The sequence below is a fragment of the Ornithorhynchus anatinus genome, chromosome X1 (genome assembly GCF_004115215.2).
Source record: "Ornithorhynchus anatinus isolate Pmale09 chromosome X1, mOrnAna1.pri.v4, whole genome shotgun sequence".
Taxonomy (NCBI): Eukaryota; Metazoa; Chordata; class Mammalia; order Monotremata; family Ornithorhynchidae; genus Ornithorhynchus; species Ornithorhynchus anatinus.
In genome coordinates, this window is record NC_041749.1 from 103782435 (window position 1) to 103807118 (window position 24684).

The following is a 24684-nucleotide window of genomic DNA, read 5'->3' on the forward strand; positions in this document are numbered from 1 at the left end:
CACAGCAACTCCCAAGAAAAGATGAAAAGCTTTACCAATCAAATCCAGAAACAGAAGATGCTGCTTTGTGACAAATTACCAGAAAGACACTTAATGAAAGGAAAGAACATAACCTAAGCAGCATGGCCTAGTGGAAAGTCTAAGAGCACTGACTCTGTCACTTGTCTGCTGTATGACCTCAGGTAAGTCACGTAGCGTCTCTGTGTCTCAGTTTCCTCAGCTGTAAAAATGGGGATTCAAAACCTGCTCTCTCTCCTACTTGGACTGTGAGCCCCATGTGGGAGAGGGACTGTGTCTAAGCTGATTAACATGTATCTACCCCAGAACTCAGAGGAAGGGAGGAAGGGGGGTGGGGGCGGAAGAGAGGGAAAGGGGAAAAAGGGGAAAAGGAAGAAAAGGAAACAAGGAAGGAGAAGAAGAAGAAATCACATTTTGGGATCAGATGGATTTGGGCCCATCCAACCCAAAATTCTGACTCCAACATACTTCCTTATGGTTAGGGATAAGCCATCTAATCCCCCAAACTTCTCTCTCTATAATCCCAAATTTTCCCTCTAGTAATCCATTATGGACCTCTCATCCATGGATATATCGAACCCTCCTTGAACCAAGTAATATTTTCTGCCTACACTATTTCCCAGGGGAAAGAATGTCATCTGCTTCTCATCCACTGTGTGAAAAAGTGTTTTCTCTTGTTCTGAACTGGCTGCCTTAAATGGATGGCCCTGGTCCTGTTGTCATGGGATTTGGTGAACAACGTTCAGTAATCATTCACCTTGTCCACATCCTTCATGGCTTTCTAGACTTCCATCATGTCCCCTTGCAGCCCACATTGAACAGCCCTAGTCTTCTAGTCTCTTTGAATGCTTCTCCATCCCAAGGGAGCCAAGGGAAATGCCACCCCAGAATCCTGGCTCCAAATGGAGATATCTCGTGTGTGTGTGGCCAGGGCCTTAAGGCTACAGAAAATCACACTAGTTCACTTTCAGAGCTTTGCCGAGTTAGTACTTGGGTTCAATTTTCCAAAGGTCTCTGCCAGGCCTTCCTCCTTTATTGTGTGTTTGTGAAGAGTCACTTTCTTAATGCTCCTCCAATATCTAGCCAGTCACTCTGAAATAGAAATTAGATACATTTCAATTTTCTTCAATATTTTTTCTCTTAAGTTTTATTAAAAGGAATTCTGTTACTTTGTTCTCTGTATACAACTCACTTTTTCTGACAGCCTGAAATGGCATGATCCTTTCTATATAAATGGAAGTTTGGCCTAGCTCATTTTAACTGCTTTGTAAATTCAGAAAAAAAAGGAAAAAGAAAAGAAAAAAGAATCTTACCAGCTCGCAACACTTTTTTCCCAGTCCTCCAAAAACCTCTCAGGAGTGATACCTAGAGTCGGAAGTATCTTGAATCGAAAGTCTCTAGAGACTGAAGAACATAACCAGTGCTGAGGGATATAAGGGGCGGGGAGATTAGAAATTAATCAAGGAAGGCCTCCTGGAGGAGATATGATCTCAGAAGGGCTTAAAGATGGGGATAGCTGTGATCTCTCAAATACAAAACGGGAGAGAGTACCAGGCAGAGAGAGGCTGTGAGCAAGAGTTCTGTGACGGACGAGGTGGGAAAGGGGCACAGTGAGTAGATTAGCTTGATAAGAACAAAAATGGTGAGCTGGGGTGTAGTTGAGGAAGGTGTAGTTGAGGAAGACAGTGGATAGGTAAGAGGGCGAGAGTTGACTGAGTACTTTAAAACCAATGTCTATTAAAACAGTCTAAATGTAGCATTTCATTTTCAGAGCTCTTCCTTCCATCCAGCTGTACTCTCTGACACTGTCTGATACCTTGCCTCCATTTCTCAGTAAGTAGGATGGAAATCTGTTCACCCCAATACTTGCTCCTTATATAAACTGTTTTGTGTTATCAAGCTTATCTGGAACAGGGTAAAAGCTGTAACTGTATGCTTCGTTTTCCTAGCAAAGAACCCCCAAAGCTGCCTCCCTCTTGCATGAAATCCCCAAAGCTTCCTCCCTCCTTGCAAGTAAACCCCATCTCCTACTGCCAGACAGTCCACCCAGATCAGGACCCTGGGTCTTCAAACTGCCTCGCCTTTCTAATTACCTGCTTCAAACCTTCTGAAAGGTTTTTTTTTTTTTTAAATGCTTTTGTAAAAGCCTAAATGATGGTTTTATGTAGACGTGGAGCTCGTATGCTCAACAGACGTTTGGCCTACATGACCTGCCGCCTTGCAAACCACAGGAACACTGTAGAAACATCACAGCACTCCCCAGAGAATAAGCATGCTGTCTCATCAGTGACAAGCAATGAAACAAGCAGTCCCAGTCAAGAGCCACAAAAGGACTTCTAACCCAGACAGCCCCCCCGCCCAGGCACCTCCACCCCCTCGGCCCTACAGTGGCAATTCCCTCTTGTTTTCTCAGTTTTTAACAAATAAGAGGTGCAGGGGCAAGTCCACACTCTAAGCTTTAGAAGACATCACAATGCCCATAGATGTCACTGAGGATGAGGAATGGAAAGAAACACTGATCAAGAAGCTTTTTCCTACCCTCCACTATCAAGAGCCCCTTCTGGATTAGGATAGCAGTTATAGATAGGTGCCCAGCAGCCCAATTTAAATCACGCACCTGTCCAAGGGTTGACGGGCAAGGGCATGACACTCAAGAACTAGGGTAGCATAGACGGCCAGCTATTTAATTAAAATGGAATCACAACTTAGATAGAAGAAAATGAGGGCACACAAAGGCCTCATTCACAGTTTGAAGCAGGCTCCTCTTACAACTGACTGCTACACATTTACCCACAAACCTCCAATTTCAGAAACCAGATGAAGTTTGTGTGCCTCCTCTTTAGCACGAGAATTTGTATTTTAGACTCCTACCCACCAGGACACTAATTTGTTGTCCTCCAGAGGGGAAAAATGACACTAAGCTCCTGAAGCCCGGGTATTCCAAAGGAGCCATTAAACCAGAGGCTTTCCTTGTTAATAAACCTGTCATCCTCCCCCATCCTCTACCCCAAAATTTTCTAAAAATTCTGGACTTGAAACATCCTGTCAATGAACATGAGGAAACCTGCCAAATCCACATCAACACATGTTGATAACTGGGGGACACCCGAAACTTTGTCCAGCTTAGCTCCAAGGGGAGCCGTCCCTCAACATTCCAGGGAAAGGGAAGAGACCTGCAAGTAAGCAGATGTCAGATAGCAGGGTTGGTGCACTGAACTCTCAGGTTCCAGGGTAGAGCCTGGCTTGGCAGAGAAAGGATCAATAACGTTATACACTATCTTGACAGGAGCAGCCAACAATAAGCAGGGTAAATGTCGATCCCAGCCTCACAATTATCATTTCTAAAGGCAGGGGTATCGGAGGGGGGCTAAGAGAGAGAGAGGGGTTGTTGTTCTTTGTACTCAAAGAAGATTCCACTGACAGTAAAATCCACCTATGGGTGTGGTGGGACCGAAAAGGCCAAAAGAGGACCCACAGCCTGTCTACATGGTGCACACACAGTTTCTTGTAGCCCCTTGGTGCTGTTTTTGGTTTTGCCTACTCACTTTGTGATTTTTACAGAGCTCTATTCCTAATGCAATGCGCCCCGCTGGTTTAACTGCAACAACTGATTCCCAGCTTTCAGCTGGGATGCGGCATTGTCTTGACAGTAAAATCCACCTATGGTTATGGTGGGACTGAAAAGGCCAAAAGAGGACCCACACCCTGTCTACATGGTGCACACACAGTTTCTTGCAGCCCCTTGGTGCTGTTTTTGTTTTGCCTTCTCGTTTTGTGATTTTTACAGAGCTTCTATTCCTAAAGCAATGCGCCCCGCTGGTCTATCTGCAACAACTGATTCCCAGCTTTCAGCTGGGATGCAGCATTGTCTGAGGTGTTGTTTTACTGGATCCTTAAATCATTTCCTCTGATCTCCTTACTTTCCCTTTCCCAACTTCAGTTCTCCAATCAGCAGCTTCTTGGATATGCCACTGTTTCCCACTCTTTTCTATTCTCCTCATGTGCCCCATCCAGCGCATTTGTGTTGTGGCGAGCACTGCGTCAGTGCTAGGAGATTGACTTCATTCTAGGGCCTTTTGTTTTTAGTGGTATCTGTTAAGCAATTATTATGTGCCAGGCACTTTACTAAACGCTGGGGTAGATACAAGTTAATGGACTTGTTGGACTCAGTCTGCGTCCTACATAGGGCTCACAGTCTTAATCCTCATTTCAGAGATGAGGTAACTGAGGCACAGAGAAGTTAAGTGACTTGCCCAAGGTCACAGAGCAAGCAGGTGGCAGACTGAGGATTCGAACCCAGGAACCCTGACTTCTAGGTCCGGGCTCTTCCCATTAGGCCACTCTGCTTTCCCAGGACTTAATTGTTTGTGATTCTGTCCTACCATTTGATGTTGAGGATAGCCACCCATAAGTGACACTGACAGAACTGCTCAAGTAGCCAAATGTATTATCTATAGAACATTCAGGCCTCACAGCCACAGTGCAGGCTAGGCCGCACTACAGTTCTGTATACCTTTGATTTGGGCGGGAGTCTGATACCATGCTGCCGTCATGCTCTGACAGTCTCCAAAAGGAGGTTGTGAGTAGCTACACACTGATGGGAAGGCTGCTTAGCATCTTAAGTACATCTAAAGAACGCTTACAAAGCCTAGTGACCAATTAATCAATGGCATTTACTAAGTGCCTATGTGCAAAGCATGATTTTGAGTGCCTGGGAGAGTACAGTAGAGGTGAAAGACATGATCCCTGCTCTCGAGGAACTTAATCAAATGATGTTAGTGATGCACTAACATCACGCCTCGTGGAACATCTGACTTTAGGCATGAATCTCAGGTTATGTGCAACTCCTTGCCACATCCTCTGTGTTTAACCCAGCTCCCTCTCCAGGCTACAGCCTCTGCCCCAGATGCAGCAGGTCCTCTCTCCTGGCAACTCATCTGCACACCAGCACAGAAGAGATTTCAGAAGACTCACTATTCTGCAACCTATACTGACCTTTTCATGTTTGGGGTAACTTCTAGAGGAGACCACTTTATTCACTGGGAAAGGATCAGACAATGCAGGATTGTGAATAGGTCCACTCTCGTCCAATCTCACTTTTCACGGTCCTGCTTGAACCTGGGCGTTGGTGCTAGAATACAATTCGGGGCCCCTGGGAAACTCTTTCAACCCAGTAGACTAAACACATCATCGAAAGTCATTGACTCACTTACACAGGAGCTCTCATACACTTATAATTATGCTGTCAAAGCACACACCCAGAAAGAGAAACAGATGATTATGAAGCGCTTTTCAGAATCAGCAGAGCACTGCGGACTAACGATTAGCCTAAAGAAGTCTGTGGTGTGTATCAGTCTGCACCTGGAAATCCCTAACCACAACCAAGGAATTCTGGTGGTGATACAGAGTTGAATGCTGCCTCTGATTATTGCTGCCTAGGCAGCACCTTGTTCATGACACAAGCTGAAGTTTAAAAGTGGAAAACCAAATCACATCGCATGTCCTTTGGGAGACTGACGGGCAAAATGTGGCATCGGCAAGACTTTGTCAAGAGTGATTTTAGTGCATGACACGTCCACAAGTACACGACTGGGACATAGCACAGCCCTCGTATCCAACTTTTAACGTTGGTCCATCGATACCATCTATATGTCATATTTAACATCAAATCGGCAAAGTAAAATCAAAACCAATGAAGGCTTGGAACGTAATCAGTGGAAAAACCTGCTTGGTGTGCTGTAACTACAAATAGGATGATTGTTTTAGAGTAGAGACTTCCTCCTCCTCCTCCTCATTGTCATCCTGATCAGTTGCATTTATTGACTGCCTACTGAGTGTGAAGTACTGTACTAAATGCTTAGGAGATTATGTTGCACTTGTACCCTTTATTTAAACCACCTTCAGCCCCACAGCACTTATGTCCACAGCCATAATTAATTTTATTATCTGTCTCCCCCTCTAGACTGTGAGCTCTCTGTGGACAGGGAACAGGCCTACCAACTCTGTCATATTGTGCTCTCCCAAGCGCTTAGTACAGTGTTCTGCACACAGTAAGTACTCAATAAATACAACTGATTGATTGAATGACTGAAACATACTGTCACTGCCCTTTGGGATCTTACAGTCTAATGGAGTGGACAGGCAGAGAAAAATGATTTATAAATAATGGAAGCAGGAAGAAAAATAGTACAAATATTATAAGTAAGGAGGAAATCGCTGAATAATTGAATCTGCAAATAGCTATGCAAATAAAATATACATATGTACAGAACTGCTGAAGATAAAAATGAAATATACAAGTGTTAAGGGGGATGTTAGGTTGAGTTGAATTAATCAGTGAGAGCTTGCTAGATGAAGTAGAATATTAGGAGGGTTTTGAAAATTGGGAAAGATGTGGTCTGGGGAATCTGGAAGGAAATGTGTTCCAATCTGAGGGAACAGCATGAGTAAGGGGACAGAGGCAGAAGAGTCACAAGCAAAGAACAATTAGAAGACAAACTTGGGACAAACGAAGAGTGCAAATTGGGAAGTATCTGGTCTGAGATGGAAAAAGCTGGTAGGCTTCCAGTAAGCCAATGGTAAGCAGTTTCTGCTTGAAGCAGAGGGTTTAAGGGAAGAGATATGGGTTGAGAAATGCTTTGGGAAGAAAATCTGTGCAATAATGTGTAGAGGGAGAACCTAGAGACAGGTTGAGGCTGATGCAACAATGCTACCATGATATGACAAGACCATGGGAAAAGATGGATGCGGGAAATGTTATGGAAGAAGAACAAGCGGGATTTAGAAGTTGATCGTGAGAACTGAAAGACTGAGGAACTGAGGATGACACCAAGACCGTGGGCTACGGAGGTGTTATCGACAGAGATGGGAAGGTTTAGGAGGAGGAAGCTGATTTTTGCCGGGGGAGATGAGAAACTCTATTTTGGACATGTCGAGCTTCAGATGACAGTGGGATATTCAAGTGGAGAACATCCTGGAGGCAAGAAAAAATGCAGGATTGTAGATTAGGTGAGAGGTTGAGACTGAAGAGGTAGATTTGAAAGTCATCTTCACAGAGGTGGCAGCTAGAGCCATTTGAGTAGGCGAACTCCTTGAGAGAACTGAATGCAGAATGGGAAGAGCAGGGAACCCAGGTCAGAACCTTCTGGAACACCCACAGTTAGGGGAATGAATGGTGGAAGTGAAGCCAGGAAATGAGACTGAGAAGGAGTGGCCAGGCAGAATGAAAAAGACCCTGAAGGGTGGACCATGTCAGTGAACCCAAGGGGTTTCAAGAAGACTGCAACACTGAGACGGAAACAAAAACGGCGGCAGATACCGTGGGTACGAAATGCTACAGCACAGCAGGGGTAATCTTTAAATCAGTCAATCAATCAGTGGTATTTTTTGAGCACTTAGTGTGGGCAGAGCGCTATACTATAAGCGCTTTAAATGCACACGATGTGGAAGGGATTGCTGACTCCACATTGATCTTATCGCGTTCCCTCATCCGCAAAGATGGATTGATTATCAATGGCACCATCTTTGAACCCTGAAGCACAGCTGTACACTATAGGACAAAATTGGTGTGTGCATTATTCACATTGTCAGCAAACATGGCTGTGCCCTGAGCTTTACAGAGTTTTCAGAATTGAGGTTAGATCCAAAATTTTAGTCACACGAGAGGTTTACAAATAACAGGCTCAGTCCATTAAACTAAATCTTACCATCATTTCCTCTGCAGAAAGCCCTGAATTTGGCATGACCTAGTAGAAGGAGAAACCTCCAACCCCTTCCTGTAGCCTCACTAAACTCCCAAAGGAGCATGGCAGGAAAGAGAAACTGGAAAAAACATTTTTTCTACACTCTAGCTCTTCCCCAGCTATTCGTTTTCGATGTAATTAATTAATATAGGATTAACGAGATTATAGGGAGTTAAATCTCCCTGGCTGAAGGAAAGAACGCTGCCACGGCCAAGCCCAGCCGGACTGAAGGTGACCTATAGTCCTGCAGGGAAGGAAGCGTGTCAGCAGATAAGTGTGTGCATGCACACACGCACACACGTATTATCTGCAGGGGCACCGCTACCAAGTTCGTGCCCAGAGCTGATGTTTGGACTTTTACTTCTCTTGCTAATCAGGGATTCATGGGTTAGTTTCCACTGCTCCTTCAGTGACTCTGCTTGGGAGTCTGTAAAGTTTCCCCTACAACTTGGGATTTAGGAGGCAACTAATTGAAGAACCTGTTCCTCACAGCTCTGAGACCAGCATCTCACATCGGTGGCTCTCACTAAACATTATGCAAGCTCCCTGCAAATCCAGGGTAAATTCCCTTCCATTTTCCCAGCAGGCAAGTTCCTCAGAGCCAGGCAATGTGTGTTTCACTTGCATTGTATGCTCCCAAGCTGTCTATGGTGCATAATGGGTAGTTTTCACAGAGTAGGCACTCTATTTCAGCATGGCATAGTGGAGAGAGCACGGGCCTGGGATTCAGAAGGTCATGAGTTTGAATCCCAGATGCGCCACTTGTCGGCTGTGTGAACTGGGGTAAGTCACTTCACTTCTCTGGGCCTCTGTTCCCTCATCTGGAAAATGGGGATTGAGACTGTGATCCATCACACAGATGTCAAGGCTCCTGATATATTTAACATGGATGAGGCTCAATGAACAGCAAGGAAGCTGGAGATCAAGTCTCTGAACTCACCTACCAGGTGCCAGGCCTGGGGAGTCCTGGTCCTCGTGTCCGTTTCTGTCAGCGATGCCTGTCCCTGAAATACAAACAAATTCCCGTGGGGTTGGTCAAAGAGCAAAAGTCAGAGAATGGTCCCCTAGAGCCCCCAGACCAGAAGGTTCGTGTGGCACCTCAACACAATACATTCCGGGATGCTCCTAACACCTGGATCAGACAACTGAGGCATAGAGGTTTATCCCACAATGATTATGGTATTTATTAAGCACTGGCTGTGGGCCAAACACTGACCAAGCCCTGGGCTTGTTTTATGCTGTCGAGTCACCATGCAATATAATCGTATCATAAATTGGCTCACCATAAAATGGGTAGGGGAGCATATATAAATTATTGTTATTATTGTACTTGTTAAGCGCTTATCTTATCCTCGTTTTACAGACGAGGAAACTGAGGCCCAGAGAAGGCTAAGTGACTTGCTCAAGGTCACTTGGGAGGGGCAGAGCTGGGACTAGAAGCCAGGCCTCCTCCTGTCTCCTACCCCCATGCTCTTTCCACTAGGCCAAGCTGTCTCCTACATCCACAGTCACTTAGAGAGAGATGGCACAGGGATCAGAAGCCAGAATTTCCAGTTCTCAGGATTCAGCCCTAGCCCCTGGTCCTCACAACTGTCCTGGGACATTTACTACGCTGGGAGAGGGATAAAACGAGGCCGAGAGAGTCATAACATCGCTCGGCACTGGTGGCAGTGTTCCCTACAAATTAAAGTCATCCACTTACTCCAACATGCAGAAAGTAGAGACCAGGCTGGATTTTAATATAAACAAGAGGCTGTCACCCACGAATGTCAATTTCTTCAAGCCCTAAATACAGAGCAGCACACATTGGCCAAAGAAACAGAGCTCAAAATAAAATGACTTGTCCCTGGAGGGATGCACCAAACTAATCCCCTTAGAGCTCATCCCACTCCATCCCAGCCTGGGGGTCTTCACAGGAGTCTGCTGCTTTGGAGTCACTCTTCAGCTCTCTAGCTCCACTCCCCAAAGGTCAGAAGGGGGGCCAGTGGGCAGGCAAGTGCAATTAAGTCACAGGGAATAAAGAACATAGATTGGCAGAATCCTGAGTCAGCTCTTGGGATGAGACCCTTGTCAGAGGACTAAGGTCATCCCAATTCCCTGGGAAGGCTAACAGCAGATTCTCAAATTTGTACCTCACTTCAAAAAGCAGATCATTCAATCAACGGTATTTATTGAGCACTTACTCCACTCAGGGCACTGCACAGAATTGTTGGGTGAGTACAATACAGTAGGGTTGGTAGACAAAAATCCCTGCCCACAAGGAGCTTACAGTCTCCAGTCTACACGTGCCATAAGGAGACGATTCGCTGTGATCTCATAAACCTGGCCCAGCTATTGCCCGAGGCTCTCAGGCTCTAGATTCCCCTCTGCTTCCCCCCCTTGGGGATGGAGTTAGAGTCCTCTGCATTCCCTTTGGGATGAGTTGGCCAGACCAGCTAAGATTTTCATTCATTCATTCATTCATTCATTCAATAATATTTATTGAGCGCTTACTATGTGCAGAGCACTGTACTAAGCGCTTGGAATGAACAAGTCGGCAACAGATAGAGACAGTCCCTGCTGTTTGACGGGCTTACAGTCTAATCGGGGGAGACGGACAGACGAGAACAATGGCAATGAATAGAGTCGAGGGGAAGAACATCTCGTAAAAACAATGACAACTAAATAGAATCAAGGCGATGTACATTTCATTAACAAAATAAATAGGCTAATGTAAATATATACAGTTGAGCAGACGAGTACAGTGCTGAGGGGATGGGAAGGGAGAAGGGGAGGAGCAGAGGGAAATGGGGGGAAAAGAGGGTTAAGCTGTGGAGAGGTGAGGGGGTTGGCAGTAGAGGGAGTAGAGGGAGAAGGGGAGCTCAGTCTGGGAAGGCCTCTTGGAGGAGGTGAGTTTTAAGTAGGGTTTTGAAGAGGGGAAGAGAATTAGCCTGGCGGAGGTGAGGAGGGAGGGCGTTCCAGGACCGCGGGAGGACGTGGCCCAGGGGTCGACGGCGGGACAGGCGAGACCGAGGGACGGTGAGGAGGTGGGCGGCAGAGGAGCGGAGCGTGCGGGGTGGGCGGTAGAAAGAGAGAAGGGAGGAGAGGTAGGAAGGGGCGAGGTGATGGAGAGCCTCGAAGCCTAGAGTGAGGAGTTTTTGTTTGGAGCGGAGGTTGATAGGCAACCACTGGAGTTGTTTAAGAAGGGGAGTGACATGCCCAGAGCGTTTCTGCAGGAAGACGAGCCAGGCAGCGGAGTGAAGAATAGACTGGAGCGGGGCGAGAGAGGAGGAAGGGAGATCAGAGAGAAGGCTGACACAGTAGTCTAGCCGGGATATAACGAGAGCCCGTAGCAGTAAGGTAGCCGTTTGGGTGGAGAGGAAAGGGCGGATCTTGGCGATATTGTAAAGGTGAAACTGGCAGGTCTCGGTAACGGATAGGATGTGTGGGGTGAACGAGAGAGACGAGTCAAAGATGACACCGAGATTGCGGGCCCGAGAGACGGGAAGGATGGTCATGCCATCCACGGTGATAGGGAAGTCTGGGAGAGGACCGGGCTTGGGAGGGAAGATGAGGAGCTCGGTCTTGCTCATGTTGAGTTTTAGGTGGCGGGCCAACATCCAGGTGGAGACATCCTGGAGGCAGGAGGAGATGCGAGCCTGAAGGGAGGGGGAGAGGACCGGGGCAGAGATGTAGATCTGCGTGTCATCTGTGTAGAGATGGTAGTCAAAGTCAAAGGATTTTCAGATCCTTCTTACCCCACATCTGAGGACTATGAGCAGTCTTGCAATCCTGCCCGGGGGTCTTCCTGGAAATGCTAACTCCATCCCCACAAAACTCAGAATATTTGACAATGGGGCTGGTCTGCCAAACCAACTGTGTCTGGGCTGGCGAGGGTCCTGCAGGTGTATCAGCTGGCTAGCCCTACTTACTTAAGCACCAGAGAAGGTTGTGATAACTTTGGTTAAGTGGTTGGGCTGGGGAAACTGTTCTTTCATGCCTCAGCACCTTGTCCAGACGCTTACATTTTCAAAGAATCCCAACCAACTCTGTGGCCAAACCATTTCTTTCTATCAGCAAAACAGTTGAAACCCAAGGACTTTTTTTTCCTAGAAATAATATAGCAAGTGCCTCCCTCAGCAGCAGCACAGCCAGAAACTGCATGTGGCTGCCTGCCACATCTCAGATTACTCCAGATAACACAGACTACCTGGGAACTGACGACAGAACCATCTCTCTATCCCAGGGAGTACGAATGGGAGAAAAAATGCTGGAGGAAAGGAGAGCGCTCTTCTAAATTTCTTAGCGTCTTAAAAAAGAGGACAAAGATTTTAAGCAACTGACCTCTGCAGCCACTTCCACAGAGAACTGCAGTATTGGCAAGGATTAGAGAGATTCAGGTTCAGTAATTCCTGCTGCCGCAAACATCTTACACATTCTGACGGCTAAAGAAGGTGAAGTATGGAAATTGTCCAAGACATAAATACGCCCTTAACTTCATAGATCTGAGTAGTTGAAGGCCATCTGTGAGAAGCTAAAATGTTTAGAAATTAACTGTAACTATAAAAGTGTTAGATTCAATTGGACCATGAATACAAAGAAATCAAGAACAGCCAATGCCGGAGGTTGTTATGTAATATAGCACTCTGGGCATTAGTTGTTTGTGTTTTTTTAACATTAGATCCATTTGGGACTTCTTTGTACTAACACAATTTCAGTCACCAACACAAGGTACCGAAGGGCTTCACATCAAGTTAGTATGCACATTCTCCCAGAATAAAGTAGCTCACAGCATGGACTTTGGGGCTCACAGCTTCTCCTGGCACACTTCTTCCCAGTACTAACTACTAATGGTGAGAATGACAAAGTTTAGCAGCAGATGACCTCCCCAAGGTTCTCACATGAAAAGGGAAGAGAGCTGGGAAAGAGAATGATTCTTGTGGTGGGTTATCAAAATAAGCACTATCAAGATCTGACTGCACTTGCTGGCTGGAAAACTCATTCTTGATTGACTGATCAACAGGTTCACACTGCATGGAGTTTGAAAGAATGTCTTCATGAAATGAAGCCACCAGTGTTTCTTACCAGTTCCATGGATCGCCATAAACGTTTCTCACTCCCTTTTGCTTTCCTTTAATGATTCCTCATTGGTATGCAAACTGAAGAGTTGGGTACATAGACACCCTTCCTAAAATAGCTGTTCAGACTTGCTAACGACTGAGTTACTTTACTTCATTAGCCCAAAATCTCAACACCCTACTCATACTTCCCTACACCCGCCATATCAAACCTCCCAGGGCCCAACCCAGACTCTCCTGTTTTACAGTGGGAAAAACAAAGGCATTCAAGAAACTGAAAAAGAAGATGATCCACCTATCCACTTGAATGAGTACGACTAAATCTTGCTGCTAAGGAGAGTGAGGAAGGATATAAAGGAAGAATATTCTATATACATGAATGTTGAATTTTGTGCATGTCATTTGAAACAAAAAATAATAATTATGGTATTTGTTAAGCACTTACTATGTGCTAGATGCTGTACTAAGCCCTGGGGTGGACACAAGCAAATCGGGGTGGACACAGTCCCTGTCCCACGTGGAGCTCACAGTCTCCATCCCCATTTCACAAATGAGGTAACTAAGGCCCAGAGAAGTTAAGTGACTTGCCCAAGGTCACAGAGCAGACAAGTGGTGGAAGCAGGATTAGAACCCATGTCCTTCTGACTCCCAAGGCCGTGCTCTATCCACTACTACAACATGCCGCTTCTGTGAGCAGAGAATCTATGAAGCTCCTGGAGAAAAATAACCCATGCTTCCAAGTTGTAGGAAAGAAATTTCAGCAAAATGCAAGGGGGAAATTGGGTTAATTCCATATAACAAACAACAACTAGGTCACCACCCTGAGGCTGCATGAAATCAAGGCTGGCAGACTCCTGATGGTCTCCTAATGATGGTGTCATTCAGAGTGATGTAGTCCAAATGAGAAAAAGCTGAAATGAGTTGACCTTATTATACCAGAAGGCCTGTGTAAGCCCCGATGGCCTACCCCTTAAGGGAGGAGTTCCTGAGAGCATTTGAAAACAGAAAAAGGAGAGGATTCCCTTTGCCTTGGCATTACAAGGGGTTCTCAAAGGTGAGTAAAGCAGAGAATCATTACACTAATGGGCCCACCAAATGTATGGTTCTCTTTGGGAAGCTGCCTGCCGCAATAGAACTCTGGAATCCCTTTGTTGGATTCTCCTGAAGGGCATCCAACACCTGTTTAAGCAGGGCACAATCAATGGGCAGACTGCTTGAGTAATGGATTCAATGAGCTTTTAACCTCTTTGCCGAATAAATCAAGCAATCATATTTATTGAGTGCTTACTGTGTGCAGAGCACTGTACTAAGCACTTGGGAGAGTATGGTATAACAGAGTCGGTAGACATGTTCCCTGCCCACAATGAGTTTACAGTCCAGAGGGAGAAACAGACACGTATACTTAAATAAATGTCATAAATATGTCTATAAATTCTTTGGAGCTGATGGAGGGGTGACTATAGGTGCAAATCCAAGCACAAGGCTGACTCAGAGGGAGTGGGAGAAGAGGAAATGAGGGTTCGGTCAAATTGTATAATCCCAGGATGCAGGGATTATCATCCAGAGGAGGCAAAGGTTGACTGCCTGGGAGAACGCTGCCCCCAGAGTTCAGGCCTCAAATGATGGAAGGAAGCTCACCAATGCCCTATTTAAGAGACCAAGGAGTTGTAAAATCCCAACACAGTATAAAGAAAACAAAATGTTTTGCTAGTGAAAACAACCAGATGTTCTAAAACCCAAATCTGTAAAGTATTTACTTCAGAGTCATCAAAGGCAATGTGAGCACATCACTGGGCAGGGATTGTCTCTATCTGTTGCCGAATTGTACATTCCAAGCCCTTAGTACAGTGCTCTGCACATAGTAAGCGCTCAATAAATACGATTGGATGAATGAATGAATGAATGAAAGTAGCAAATTGGCACAGGTTCCTATCAATGGACTGCATAGTTGAGTGCTAATACACATCAATCAATCTTATTTACTGAGTGCTTACTGTGTGCAGGGCAGGGTACTAAGCGCTTGGGAGAGTATAAGCAACAATATAAGTGACATTCCCTGCCCACAATGAGCTTGTACATCTTGTATTGGAACATTTTACAATCAGAATAACGCTATCATAATAATGGTACTTCTTAAATCAATCAGGTTAGACACAGTCCCTGTCCCACATGGGGCTCACACTCTTAATCCCCATTTTACAGATGAGGTAACTGAGGCACAGAGAGGTGAAGTGACTTGCCCAAGGTCACAAAGCAGACAAGTGGTAGAGCCAGGATTAGAACCCAGGTCCTTCTGACTCCCAGGCCCGTGCTCTAGCCACTAAGCCATGCTCCTTCGCATATCAGGATCTATAGAGGTAGGGAAATGCAAAGCCCCCATCTGAAAATGAAGTATTTGTGAAAGGATGAGACCCCCAAGCTTGAATTCTCACTCTCTCATGCAATCACTCAAAAACAAGCAAACATAAACCAAAGTTCCCCCAAACCTCAGCTAGGAACAATTCATTCCAAAGCTTTTGCATAGGACCTGTCTCTTCTTGCGTAGCAACAGTTTTTGGTGATGGTCATCTCAGTGGAATAAATATACATTTCCCAGCCTCAGATGTACCCCTCCTTATCCCACCAGCTTTCAAAACCATCGTTTTCCCTTGTTCGATGGAACGGGAATGGTTCAGATTCACTGAACTTATTTGAAAAAAAACAAAGAACAATAATTGTTCTTTCTTATGCCACAAGGGCTTGCAGACCATGTCCATTGAAAATGGTGTTTTATAAGTATCTTCCATTCCATTGGTCATAATTACTGGCTGCACATTGAGCTCTGTTTGCTCACAGTTACTAAGCTCTAAGGTTGACTTTAAGGAGGGGGTCTTCCAGGTTCAGTGATGCTTTCTCACACCAAAGAACCCAATTTTGGCTTATCCATTCCCCGATTCGTTCCCACCTCCCTAGGTAGTGTCATCCAACAACCATCCTTAGCACTTACGTATATAAATCGATGCACCAACCCCACTTATTGATTAATTTTTCCATACTCTTTCTATTACCAGTTGTAACTATGGTTTTCCTCTTGCTCCCACTACTTATAAACAGTTTATATCTGTCTGCCCCCCGCCCCGACCCGCCTAAGACAGGAACCGTATCTTTAACTTCTATTGTACTCTTTGTGATCTCCACATACTAAGCACTCAAAAAATACCACTGATTACCTGATAGCATGATTTACTAGACAGGCTCCAGAAGGGCTTTTAAAGGACCACAAAGTATGAAATGATGAGCTTTAATGACTGCCCAAAATAGTGAAGCCTCAAAATCCTACCTTTACCTGGTCAAAAGTTTTTGTGGAAGCCAATTAAATCCTTGTACCCGGCACTGACTCTTCTGATCTTTCACTACATCTGCAAATAAGAAGCCCATTTTCCAGTAGCTGGTTCTAGTTTCAGTCATTTTGCCTGCCTTTCACACCTCAAGTGACTGTAACATATAAAAATCCTCAGAAAAACCCTGAGTGTGAATCCTACAGGACATATTGAGCTCCTTAGTCTATCGTTGGTCTCCGGGAAGGCCACACTGTAAAACTACACCTACATCTATATCGCAACACTCTTGGCTAAGCTAAATTCTTTTCCTATGTACTCTAAAGGTCTTCTCCCCTAGAACCTTAATTGGACAATCCAACTGAGATTGGAGAGTTCACTCTTCCCCAGTTTTTGAAATCTTTGGCTGATTTCCCACCCCACCAATTAAATTTGGGGGAATATATTTCCACCATCTTGCTATCCTTTTTTGTGACGGACTTTTCTTCAGAAAGTGTAGTCTTTATGACAAAGTTTACTTCTCCCCAAAACAGGTAGTTAAAATACAATCATCCGAATGCCATTGTTTCTTTGCCTACACTGGCTGATTACTTATAGGGCCATCGGATTGTTAACTTGCTCTTAGAAAATTCTCAGAGCAGGGCTCACGGAGCCTTCAGGAAAGGGGCCCTTAACCACGTCTAAATCATGATGGGAGATGAGTCTCCTAACAATGTTCTCCCAAGGAGGAGGGATCTGCTGGAAAGGCTACAGCTGGGAAAGCTCAAGTGGAGTGAGAATTAGTGGAAATTGCTTGAGGGGCTGAAGGTGGACACAGGAAATTCTTTTTTTCCCCTTCCATACCGGCAGGATCAGTTGGCTCACGCCAGACCAACAGTGCAGGCCAAGTTAGCCAAACCTACAGATAATGTGCCTAGCCATTGCTCTCTATTGTGCTTCAACACTGTACACCCACTCACCACCCAAACCATGTTCCCAACAACCCTCTGAGTCCCTTAAGTTAAAGCAATTTCAATAAAATAACCCTATCTGGGTCAGAAAGAGGCTATGGTTCTCCTAAATATGGTAGGAGGCAACCTCATCCATCTGACCAGTCAGGTAGATGGGAAATAGGCAGCTGCAAATGAATAGCGTGCAGAGAAGTAGTGAGCCCTAGTGCAAAGAGCACAGGCCCGGGGATCAGAGGACCCGGGTTCTAACCCCAGCTCTGCTATGTGTTTGCTGTGTGACCTTGGGCAAGTCGCTTCACTTCTCTGTGCCTCAGTTACCTCATCTATAAAATGGGGATTCAATCCTACACCCTCTGACTGAGACTATGAACCATGTGTGAGAAAGGGCTTGTGTCCAACCTGACGTGCTTGTTTCACCCCAGCGCTTAGTACAGTGTTAAGTGCTTAACAAATACCACAATTATTATTATTATTAATATTAACTTGTTTCTACTCCAGCACTTAGACCAGTGCTTGGCACATAGTAAGCACATGAGTATCATAATAATATATAATATAATATATAATAATAACTATAAACAACACCCTCACCAGTTAATGCAGAGAAGCAGCATGGCTCAGTGGAAAGAGCACAGGCTTGGGAGTCAGAGGTCATGGGTTCTAATCTCGCCTCTGCCACTTGTCTGCTGTGTGACTTTGGGCAAATCACTTAACTTCTCTGTGCCTCAGTTACCTCATCTGTAAAAGGGGGATGAAGACTGTGAGCTCCATGTGGGACAACCTGATTACCGTGTATCTCCCCCAGCGCTTAGAACAGTGCTTGACACATAGGAAGTGCTTAACAAATACCATCATTATTATCATTATTATTAATTACCCAACCAAAAGGGGGGAACCAATCAATATTTACCGTGTGCAGATCACTGTACTAAGCGCTTGGGAGAGTACGATACAACAGGGTGGACACAATCCCTGCTCTCAAGGAATTTACAGTCCAATAGACGAGATGAAGGAAGGAAGCACAGAAGGGAAAAGTGCAGAAGGATAAGGTGTTACACAACACCTTCAAGGCGCATGTACAATAACTGTCAGCTCCGTGTTCTTGCAGAACACTGGGGAAACTAATAGAAGGGAAGGTTGAGAGCATCTCAGTTTGGCTCACTAAAAATACGTTTTCATCCACAGAAAGAGCTTGAGTAGCAGCTCTCTACTGGATTCTTCAAGTCAAGAGCAGCGAACCATTGTCCTGTGACTTCTCCTTCATGAGTGGCCCAGCATAGGCAACAGTGCCGTTGTCCTGCCGCATAACCCTATGGAACCTCCTCGTAGCAATAGATGATTCCTATGAAAACACTGAGAAGATTAATATTCATTTTCTATAGCACAGCCTAAGAACTATAAAAAAGCAATCCTCTCTTTCCCCTGTCCTAAATTTTCTAGTTTTGATTTTAGGGGATTACAACTTCATTTCACAGTAAGTTCAGCTGGAAAGATGGAGGGTTCCTGGCCAGGGACAAGATGGATAGATGGATGGATAGATGAATGGATGAATAAATAGGCAGAAATTTTTGAGCTATTCCTTCTACTCTTCCTTGCCTTTAATGAAAGGCACTTACTAACTCTGGGACTCAGTTTTGTCCTCTCTAAAATGGTAATAGCATTGACTTCCAAGAGGCAGGAGGAGGATTTACTGGTGATCATAAAAACTTTGAAAATACCAAGAACATTTCAGACATGCTAAATGTCAGAGCAATTCTCTGCATTTACAGTAGCAGCATTTTCAAAGGTACAATTTCCTCTAATTACACATGTCAAAGACTGCCAAATTGTAACAATCTCATGCAGCTGAAAAAAAGTGCAGTTCATAATGATGACCCCCCCCGCAACACCCACCAAAACATGTCCCTAAACAGTTTAACTTCACAAAGCAAGTACAAGGACATAACAAGAAGCAGAACGTTTCCTTGAAATTGACACCTTTCATCACCTTCTTTTAGCCGCTAGCCGCTTGACTTTGAGTCTGATCGGGTAGGGTCGGGTCGTCCCCCGACCCTGGTCATCGCCTGCTTATTAACACTATTGTATTGTGTCTTACTGTACCATGTTGCTATATTAGCGATTTTGCTTGTTATCGCTTATTGTCGTCAGTGCTGCCACCCACCTCTCTGGCCTCACCAGCCGCCTGACTTTGAGTTTGATCAGGTCGGCCCTTAATCGAGCCTACCCCCGACCCTGGTCTTCGCCCACTTATTAACACTACTGTATTGTATCATACTGTATCATGTTGCTATATTACCGATTTCGTTTGTTACTGTTTATCGTTGTCAGTGCTGCCACCCACCTCTCTGGCCTCACCATGTCCCTCCTCCCCCCACTCCTCCCTCCCGCTCCTTCCTATCCTCCCCTTCCCCTTCCCCTCTCTTGCTCAGCTCTTTCCCGCTCTCTCCTCTGCCTCCTCCCCCCCCCTCCCTAGAACCCCACTTTACCAGCGCTACCCCTCTTCCCCCTCCCCCTACTCTCCCCCACACCAAACCCCCTCCTCACCCCCTCCCCCCTTCTCTCTTCCCCACCCACGCCCCATCCCAGTCCTCCTGTCCCACCGCTACCCCTCATCCCCCTCTCCCCGTCCAGGGCCCCGCCACCTCCTTCCCATCCAAACCCTCCCCTCCCCCCGCCCTTCCCCCCTTCCCCCCCTTGCACCCACAGCTACTTTCAAGTGTGGCCTCTGGAACCCCCGCTCTATTACAGGTAAGCTACTTTTCGTCCATGACCTTTTCCTCTCCCGCTCTCTCCTCCTCCTCGCCCTTTCAGAAACGTGGCTCACTCCTGAAGACACGGTCTCCGCCGCCGCTCTCTCCGGCGGAGGCCTCTCCTTCTCCCACTCCCCCAGACTCACCGGTAAGGGAGGAGGCGTTGGCTTCCTCCTCTCACCCCGTTGCCGCTTACGCACTATCCCTCCTCCCCCCTCCCTCTCCTTCCCCTCCTTCGAAGCCCATATCATTCACCTCTACCACCCCCTCCAGATACTTGTCGCTGTCATCTACCGCCCTCCCGGTCCCACCTCCGACTTCTTCAACCACCTTGACCCCTTTCTCACCTTCCTTCTCTTCTTCTCTCTGCCCACTCTGATCCTCAGAGACTTCAACATCCATATGGATGTACGCGATGACTCCTCTGCCGCCCGCCTGCTATCCCTCCTCGACTCTGCCGACCTCCTCCTCCACCATACCGCGCCCACTCACCAACTCGGTCACACCCTCGATCTCGTCATCTCCTACTGCTGCACTATCTCCTCCCTCACCGACTCTGAAATCCCTCTCTCTGACCATAACCTTCTCACCTGCCTCATCTCTCACACTCCCTCCCCCTGCAAATCTTCGCTACTGCCCCACAGAGACCTCCACTCTCTTGATTCCATCCGTCTTTCCAAAAGCATCTCTCCTCACCTTGCCCCCCTGTCTTCACTTCCCACTCTCGATGATCAGGTCTCCGCTCTAACTCCACCCTCTCTAGTCATCTCAACTCTCTCACCCCCCTTTCCCTCCGCCGCTCTCGCTCCACTAACCCACAGCCCTGGATCACCTCCTCCGTCCGCCTCCTACGCTCCTATGCTCGAGCTGCTGAGCGCTGCTGGCGAAAGTCCAAGCACCAAGCCGACCTCACACACTTCAAATTTATCCTTTCCTGCCTTAACTCTGCCCTCTCCTCCGCCAGGCAAAACTTCTTCTCCTCCCTCATCGACACCCATGCCCGTCAACCCCGCCGATTGTTCCGGACCTTTAACTCTCTCCTTAGGCCCCCTGTTCCTCTCCCTCCCCCATCTCTCACCCCCAATGATCTGGCCACCTATTTCCTCACAAAAATCAACACAATCAGGTCTGAGCTCCCCAAAGTCACCCCTCCGCCTCTCCCCTCCCCCCCACCAACCCTCTCCCCTACTTTTCCATCCTTCCCTGCAGTATCCTCAGAGGAGATCTCCTCCCTCCTCGCAAGTGCCACCCCCTCCACCTGCGCCTCGGACCCCATTCCCTCTCATCTTATTACAACCATCGCCCCTGCCCTCCTACCTTCCTTAACTTCTACTTTTAACCACTCAATCTCCAATGGCTCCTTCCCCTCTGCCTTCAAACATGCCCACGTCTCCCCCATCCTAAAAAAACCCGCTCTTGACCACACTTCCCCCTCCAGTTATCGCCCTATTTCCCTACTACCTTCCTTTCCAAAATCCTAGAACGAGTCGCCTACAATCGCTGCTTAGAATTCCTTAACTCCCATTCTCTCCTGGACCCCCTCCAATCTGGCTTCCGTCCCCTCCACTCTACCGAGACTGCTCTCTCTAAGGTCACCCGTGACCTCCTTCTTGCCAAATCCAATGGCTCCTACTCCATTCTGATCTTACTTGACCTCTCTGCCGCCTTTGACACTGTCGACCATCCCCTCCTCCTCCATACCTTATCTCACCTTGGCTTCACGGACTCTGTCCTCTCCTGGTTCTCCTCTTACCTCTCTGGCTGGTCATTCTCGGTCTCCTTCGCTGGCGCCTCCTCCCCCTCCCATCCTTTAACTGTTGGAGTTCCTCAAGGGTCAGTTCTTGGCCCTCTTCTGTTCTCCATTTACACTCACTCCCTCGGTGAACTCATTTGCTCTCACGGCTTTGACTACCATCTCTACGCAGATGACACGCAGATCTACATCTCCGCCCCTGTCCTCTCCCCCTCCCTTCAGGCTCGCATCTCCTCCTGCCTCCAGGGATGTCTCCACCTGGATGTCGGCCCGCCACCTAAAACTCAACATGAGCAAGACTGAGCTCCTCATCTTCCCTCCCAAACCCGGTCCTCTCCCAGACTTCTCTATCACCGTGGATGGCACGACCATCCTTCCCGTCTCTCGGGCCCGCAATCTCGGTGTCATCTTTGACTCGTCTCTCTCGTTCACCCCACACATCCTATCCGTTACCGAGACCTGCCGGTTTCACCTTTACAATATCACCAAGATCCGCCCTTTCCTCTCCACCCAAACGGCTACCTTACTGCTACGGGCTCTCGTTATATCCCGGCTAGACTACTGTGTCAGCCTTCTCTCTGATCTCCCTTCCTCCTCTCTCGCCCCGCTCCAGTCTATTCTTCAGTCCGTTGCCCGGCTCATCTTCCCGCAGAAACGATCTGGGCATGTCACTCCCCTTCTTAAACAACTCCAGTGGTTGCCTATCAACCTCCGCTCCAAACAAAAACTCCTCACTCTAGGCTTCAAGGCTCTACATCTACATGGCTCTACATGGAGAAGCAGCGTGACTCAGTGGAAAGAGCCCGGGCTTTGGAGTCAGAGGTCATGGGTTCGAATCCCGGCTCGGCCACTTGTCAGCTGTGTGACTGTGGGCAAGTCACTTCACTTCTCTGGGCCTCAGTTACCTCATCTGTAAAATGGGGATTAAGACTGTGAGCCCCACGTGGGACAACCTGATTCCCCTGTGTCTACCCCAGCGCTTAGAACAGTGCTCTGCACATAGTAAGCGCTTAACAAATACCAACAATATAATATATACATCACCTTGCCCCTTCCTACCTCTCCTCCCTTCTCTCTTTCTACCGCCCACCCCGCACGCTCCGCTCCTCTGCCGCCCACCTCCTCACCGTCCCTCGGTCTCGCCTATCCCGCCGTCGACCCCCGGGCCACGTCCTCCCGCGGGTCCCGGAACGCCCTCCCTCCTCACCTCCGCCAAACTGATTCTCTTCCCCTCTTCAAAACCCTACTTAAAACTCACCTCCTCCAAGAGGCCTTCCCAGACTGAGCTCCTCTTCTCCCTCTACTCCCTCTACCACCCCCCCTTCACCTCTCCGCAGCTTAACCCTCTTTTCCCCCCATTTCCCTCTGCTCCTCCCCCTCTCCCTTCCCATCCCCTCAGCACTGTACTCGTCCACTCAACTGTATATATTTCCATTACCCTATTTATTTTGTTAATGAAATGTACATCGCCTTGATTCTATTTAGTTGCCATTGTTTTTACGAGATGTTCTTCCCCTTGACTCTATTTATTGCCATTGTTCTTGTCTGTCTGTCTCCCCCGATTAGACTGTAAGCCCGTCAAACGGCAGGGACTGTCTCTACCTGTTGCCGACTTGTTCATTCCAAGTGCTTAGTACAGTGCTCTGCACATATAGTAAACGCTCAATAAATACTATTGAATGAATGAATGAATGAAAAGTTCCTCCTTGAAACAATCTAGAAGGGAGCAGAATCCAAGGGAAGCATGAAGGAGAGGGAGAGCTTCGGCCATAAAGCTCGTGAATGACAACCCTTTGGAAAAGAAAGGACAAAAGGAAATACAAAGGAAAATATCCCATGAACCACTCCTTGTCCGTGGCATATGATACCTCAAGTGTTTTTCCAAAATGCCTCAGCATCCTAGAGCTGAGAACGACTCTGCAGCTAATCCACCAAATCGATCCCAACACACACTGTTCTGTTTAGCCTTAAAATCTGTATAAGGAACCCCAAGGAACCCAGGAGCAAATTAGAAGTCAAATGTTTACGGCCGATAAATAATGCAATATCTGCCCTCTAGTCTGTAAGCTCCTCCTCTAGACCGAAAGCTCTCTGTGGGCTGGGAACATGTCTACCAACTCTGTTATACTGTACTCTCCCAGGCACTTAGTACAGTGCTCTGCACACAAAGCGCTCAATAAATACCACTGATTGACTGTGCCCATTAGAGCGCCCCAGATAATTGACAGGCAGATTCAGCCCCAGCACTGTCAGCCAATCCAGCCATAATTAACCCATCCCTGAGAAAATGCAGTTCTGTCACCTGCCAGGGTCACCAGGGCATGCCTGGGGCAATTTATTTGGTAAATGACAATTTGTAGTTTCATATATGTTAAAGATGCAGATAGCCTCTTTATCGCAAGGATATCTGATACAGGCCTTTTAAGTCATGAATTGATATCTGTGGGGTGAAAAGAAACTCTGTGTTCTCAGAATAAGGGACATAAGCCTTAGCATATTTTGGTCCTAGGGATCCTATAATTAAACTGAAAGGGTCTGAACCCCGCTGTTCTTAGGTTATGAGTGTATGGAGCTAGGCTGTCAGTTTTCAGTAACTCCAATAAAACCAATGCATCAAGGACAGCCAAGATCCAGGTCAAGAGTATGAAATAAACTTTAGGATTTTTCCATCGGCACTTCTGACCTCATTCTGCTCTCTGACTCTGCCTCCAAATACGAGCTCTCCTACAGAAGAAGATTGACAGGAGAATCTTCTCCAGGTCAAAAGCCAAACTACAAGGCAGCTAAAGGGAAGCACGGGGCTATATTGCAGGGTGGCTCTAAGAGAGGCTTGGCAGCAACAATGTAGCCAGGCTACCCCTCACTCCCAACCCCTGCAGAGAGGTTCTCTCACCTGGAGGGAAATAGCTCAGGGGATATCAGACTCTATTCAAACTATTCATTCATCCATTCAATCGTATTTATTGAGCATTACTGGGTGCAGAGCACTGTACTAAGCACTTGGAGAGTACAATTCAGCAACAGAGAGAGACAATCTCTGCCCACAAAGGGCTCGCAGTCCAGAAGGGGGGAGACAGACTTCAAAACAGGTAAACGG

At 46.8% G+C, this 24684-nt stretch overlaps 1 protein-coding gene across 4 annotated transcripts in view; it reads right to left on the minus strand.

Moving 5' to 3' along the window:
- The window catches only part of ATP2B2 (ATPase plasma membrane Ca2+ transporting 2), a 563774-nt gene that overhangs the window by 483062 nt on the left and 56028 nt on the right, over positions 1–24684 (minus strand). For 3 of the 4 annotated variants that reach the window (XM_039910392.1, XM_029050109.2, XM_039910393.1), the window contains exon 2: positions 8701–8764. The gene's annotated coding sequence lies outside the window, so the exon portion shown is untranslated. The remainder of the gene's footprint in view (positions 1–8700; positions 8765–24684) is intronic. The other variant, XM_039910394.1, reaches the window with a different exon arrangement.